General features: G+C 42.1%; 1 protein-coding gene across 12 annotated transcripts in view; it reads left to right on the top strand.

The window, feature by feature from the left end:
• ripor3 (RIPOR family member 3) overlaps nt 1-6,000 on the top strand; it is a 57,395-nt gene that overhangs the window by 4,210 nt on the left and 47,185 nt on the right. The window lies entirely within an intron of this gene.

Genomic DNA, 6,000 nt, shown 5'->3' with positions numbered 1-6,000 from the left:
CACTCGGTTGCTTAACCCTTGTGCAGTATCTGTCCATTTTCTGGACATTTTTTCCACATATAAGGTGTTTCATCAAAGGCCAAACATTAAAAAAAAAAAACTGAGGAGCTGAAATTTCACGCAGATGTTCAGAACATGTCAATAGTCAAAATGGCTTCATGCTGTCATTTCTAAGTTAGATATTTTTTAAAGTGCATTGGCTTCATATTTTTTACCCTTCCTTCCGTATTTTGCCAAATTTTGGCAAATTCAAGTCAAGCCAAGGTTATCAGACACTCACAGAGACAGGCTGGCTGCAAGAGAACGCCACCGTCTTCTGAACTCCCTTTCACTGCGGTGGTACAATTGGACTCAATTGAAACCGACTACGCAGAAGGACGCCATCTTTGTACGCGTGGAGAGCACCCACTCGGCGTCTATCTCCAGCTGCACATACAGCAGCGGATATTTGAGCCACCTCCTGCCAAATAAACCCAACGGCGCCATCGGAAGGAAGCTGATGGTGCCAAGGGCAATAGGAGACCGGCCGAGGAGGGACACTGACGACTTGCCGCCCGATCAGGTGTCGTGCGCCGGCGACGTGTCGGGACGCCGCCGTGTCGTTCGTCTGGAGCGAAACCGGTGAGTTGGCACTGGATTTGGGTCGGCAAAAGTACGGAAAACGAGTCTCGAGTCGGGCCCGTCCTTTCTCATCGCTTCCCTTCGCGACCGCCGTTTCGGGACCCACGACAGCGTTGCGACCCCGGTTGCTTGGGTAAGCCGGGGGGACGCTTGCTCCAAAAGGTGAACACCATTCTCAGTGCCTCGGTACTTTGTGCACTTTTCAACATGTATTATTACAGATGATTGCCTATGGTCTTTTGGCCTATATTGACTATTATCTACCTGAACGTTCTGGATCAATCCGTAAGGACCACTGGCAGTCATTCGCACAGGCCAGCCATAGTCTACTATGGTGGTGGCACGATGGATTACAGGCTATTGCCCAGAGACGTTCTCACTTTCTGGATCTCTAGAAATACAAGACTTTCTAATCTGTCTGGGCTACAATCTCCACTGTATTCCTTTTTTCTATTGCAGCAAATTATTGACTCTCCCTTTCTATTATATGTTAAAACCTCATTGAAAGAAAACTGCAATACTCCTAAAAAAACTTTTATCTATGTGCTCAGGCACAATTTAATCATTCTCTTATCTCAGGCAATATACATCCAAACCCAGGTCCAGCTATTCTTAATCAGAATGTTTCTATTTTGTCATTTGCTGATTTTTGTGATCGCACATCTAAGGGTTTTTTACATATTAACATTCACAGCTTGTTACCCAAATTTGATTGGTTGAAATCATGGATTCATACTGCTACTCCTGATGTTCTTGCTATTTCAGAATCATGGCTTAGAAAAAGTACTGTCAATTCTGTAATTTCTATACCAGGTTACACTGTTTTCCGTCAGGACAGAGCCACCAAAGGGGGTGGTGTTGCTTTATATATAAAAGACCATCTGCAATGAACTATTTTCCTATCAAGGTCTGTCCCTAAGCAATTGGAATTATTAGTGGTAAAGATAAAACTGTCTAATAACTTCTCCCTTTCTGTTGCTGTCTGCTACAGACTACCTTCTGCCCCTGTCTCATCTTTAACTACCCTCAGTGAACTCTTGGCCCCACATATCTCCTCTGAGTTCATTCTTTTAGGTGATCTAAATTGGGATATAACTAACCCACCGGAACTGGTTGTGCAACAATTTGATGCCCTAAACCTCTTTCAAATTATATCTGAACCTACTAGACATAACCTGAAATCTCCTTCTTCTGCCACACTGCTAGATGTTATCCTTACAAACGCTCCCTCTAATTATAAGTCTGGTGTTTTTAGCCAAGATCTGAGTGATCGTTGTGCTATTGCTTGCATACGCTCTGGTTCTTCGGTTAAACGCCCACCCATGATGGTCTATAAAGGCTCCCTGAAAAAATTTAACCTAGACGTCTTTCTCCAGGACATTGCTGCAGTGTGCTGGGAAAAAAATTAACACTTTTTCTACTGTAGATGCTGCCTGGTTCTACTTCAAATCGACTTTTGGACCGATCATCAATAAACATGCTCCGCTCATTAAACTGCGAATCAAAGACCGCTGCAGTCCCTGGTTTTCCCGAGATCTGGCTGTGTTAATCCGTCAAAAGAACACCTTATGGTGGAAAGCCCGTTCCTCCCAGTCGCCAAGTGATTGGCTTGCTTTTCGGCAATATAGAAACAAATGCACACAGGCAATCAGAAAAACCAAAATCACCTATTTTCTGGATAAATTTGCATCCTGTTCCTCTGATGCCCAAATATTTTGGAAAACAGTGAAATCCATGGAAAATAAATTGACACCTCCCCTATTTCCCAGTGCTATGACTTTTGGTGAACATTTTGTTAATTCAGCTATTAATCTCCCAATCATACCCCCCCACCGCTGCCATTTTACATTCATCTATGTGTTCTAGCCCAGTGAGGTTCTCCTTTAGACCCATCCTGACCTCAGAGGTTTTTGAGGAACTCTCTAAGCTGGACACTAATAAGTCGGCAGGTTATGACAAGTTGGACCCAAGATTTTTAAAAATTGTTGCTCCCATTATTGCTGCCCCCATCTCACGGCTTTTTAATATGTCCCTGGGGTTGTCTGTCTTTCCTCCAGACTGGAAATTCGCATTGATTACTCCACTCTTTAAAGGAGGTTTTGGCTCTGTCCCCAACTGTTATAGACCTATTTCCATCCTGCCCTACTTGGCTAAGGTCTTAGAAAAACTGTTCCACAAACAGCTCAGTCTTTTTTTGGCCTCTAATAACATCCTGTCCGAACTGCAGTCTGGGTTCCGGCCTGGCTATGGATGCACAACAGGTACTTTGAAAGTCCTAGACGGTATCATTACTTCCCTGGATTCCAAGCAGATTTGTGTTGCTGCCTTCATTGACCTGACGAAAGCCTTTGACTCCGCCATCCATTCCATCCTCCTGCAGAGGCTCTCTATTATTGGCCTGTCATCACAAGCATGTGATTGGTTTGCCAACTACCTAAATAATCGCCTCCATCAAATTAAATTAGAAAATATTCTTTCTGACCCTCTCACCAACTCCAAAGGGGTTCCTCAAGGCTCGATCCTAGGCCCATTGCTGTTCTCCATTTACATTAATGATGTAGTCAAGTATGTCGGCAGTTCAAAGATCCACTTTTATGCTGATGATACTATTCTATACTCTGAAGGTCCCTCTCTCCATTCTGCAGCATCCTCATTACAACTTAGCTTCACCTCCGTTGAACAATACTTCCATAATCTCCATCTCCTTCTTAACACTAAGAAAAGCAAATGCATACATTTTTAACCAGTCTCGTGCTTCCAACAATACCCCTAAAATATTTTGTGCAGATGGCACTGAACTCGAGTTTGTAAATTGTTACAAATATCTAGGTTTATGGTTGGACTCGTCCCTCTCCTTCACTACCCACATAAAACACCTACAGTCAAAAGTCAAATCTCGTCTATCGCAATAAGGCCTCCTTCACCCGTGCAGCTCGACACTCTCTTGTCAAAATGGCCATCCTGCCCATTTTTGATTATGGCGACACCATCTATAGCAGGGGTCTCAAACTCCAGTCCTCGGGGGCCGCATTCCTACATGTTTTCCAAGTTTCCCTCGTTAAACACACCTGATTCAATTATCAGGCTCCTGCAGAACGTGAGGATGAACTGATCATTTGAATCAGGTGTGTTTAACGAGGGAAACTTGGAAAACATGTAGGAATGCGGCCCCCGAGGATTGGAGTTTGAGACCCCTAATCTATAGGATGGCATCCCACTCCACTCTCAATAAGCTGGACCCTCTTCACCACTCCGCTATCCGTTTCGCCACAGGTGCGCACTTCTCCACTCACCACTGTGATTTGTATAAATGAATTGATTGGACATCGCTCCACATCCGACGACTTCACCATTGGTTTCACCTCATATACAAATCCATACTTGGGATGTCACCTCCCTATCTCTCCTCCCTCCTGCACCGTCATCATTGTTCCCTCAATCTCAGGTCAAGTAATCTTATTAAATTCACCATACCCAAAGTACGTACAGTTTTTGGTCGAAACTCCTTCCATTTTTCTGCAGCTTATGTTTGGAATACTATGCAAAATACCCTTAAATTCACTGTCATCACATCATTTACAGTTTTTAACCAAAAATTGCAACAGGTTTTAACCAACTCTTGCAGCTGTTAGTTTAAATATGTTGTTATATTGTATAGGTTTATTGTTCCTGGTTGTTGTTCTTAATTTTTGATTGTGTATTTATATAACCTTGTTTTATGTATTTATTTATTTTTTAGCACGCCATCCCCCGCAACCTCAAAGTGCCATTGTTCTTTGGGTCAGGCCGCAGTTGTAAATAAGAACTTGTTCTTAATTGTTTGCCTAGGTAAATAAAGGTTAAAAAAAATAAAAAGTAAAAAAATAATAAAAATTTATATACGTAGCCCTAAATCACAAGCAAGTTTCAAAGGGCTTCACATGTACAAAAATTGACAATTGTTCTCAAACATCCCCTGATCTTAAACTCCCAGGAGGGCAAAGAAAAACTCAGAAAACCCTACTGGGGGGGAAACTAGAAACCTTGAGAAGAGACCACAGATGGGAGGATCCCCCTTCCAGGATGACCAGGCTGCAATGAATTCAGAGAGGTCACATAGAACACATGATATAAAACATTCCAAAGAAAAAGTGGATGTCCAATTCAAAATGAAGAGCTGCAGGAGGTGCATTCAATTGTCTGGCAGTGTCTTTGAGGGTGGTAATCCACCACAGTTCCCTCATCCCGATTGGTCCATGAGAAATCCAGACAGCCGTTATCAGTTTGGGTGTCACCTAACCCCCCCAGCTGAATTCTCAATCATTTTCTGTGATGCCCCCCCCAGGGAGAAGAAAACATTTAGCGCCCCCCCATGTTATTAACATGAAAGAAAACAAAATATAAATAAAAAAGAATGATCAACTTACAAGAAATAACTTTATTAATAACATTGTTTTTTAGTCTGTAACAGAACAGATTCAATGTGCATCACTTTGCCTGAAATCAAAAAATAAATTATAATTATTTAAATTATAAACATTCTTGACCAACTGCCATTTTATGCTGAAAAAATACAATAAAATAGTAATAAACATATATGATATTAAATTAAATAACAGCAATAAATAACATTCAATTCAAAGTAATCAGCAAAATTAACTCAGGAGCACAACATACAAAACATTTTAACCTACAAAACAAAAATGAATAAAACAATTTGTGCTGTTTTTTACAATCAAAATGAGGCAGCATGACGGAGACCATATCCACGCCTGCAGGTAGTAGCAGCTCTTCTGCAATGGTGTGGTTTTTTTTTTTTTGCACTGAGCAATTTGGTGCGCTGCTTTATATGATGCTTACAGTGCTTGCTGATTGACAGAAGTAGCATTCACAACATGGGATAATTGTTGGCAATATTCAGCCCGTTTTTGCTGAAAAACCTCAAGCATCTTATCAGCGTGATTGGGGTGCAATGACTTTAAGTGCCGCCTTAATATATTTGGCTTCATACTGTCCACTGCCAACATTGTAAGGCACAGTAAGCACACCGGTCTTTCCTCGTCTCCCATCGTAGTCACACTGAAGCCGAGCGCTACGTACGCTTCATCATATTTCCTTGTCTTAGCTTTCGTGTGACTCTCAATTCTCTTATTTCCGTCTCTCTCCGCCGTTCTTCTCAACCCAGTTAAGTATTTTTCCATGGTGTCCCACTGCACTTTTTATCGCCTGCTTTGTGCTGTGTGTGCGTAGTGAATACTCCTTGTGCACACTCTTACAGTGATACCGCCACTCCCACCTACTGCAGTGGATGTCTAATTACCCTTTAATCTAGTATAGCCAAAAGAAAAGCATGTTCCCTGGTGTCAGGTCTAAATACGATCAGACATTAAATCACACGCT

This window comes from Syngnathus scovelli, chromosome 11 (assembly GCF_024217435.2).
Source record: "Syngnathus scovelli strain Florida chromosome 11, RoL_Ssco_1.2, whole genome shotgun sequence".
Taxonomy (NCBI): Eukaryota; Metazoa; Chordata; class Actinopteri; order Syngnathiformes; family Syngnathidae; genus Syngnathus; species Syngnathus scovelli.
The sequence above is the reverse complement of the archived record's forward strand: the minus strand, read 5'-3'. Positions and strand labels throughout refer to the sequence as shown.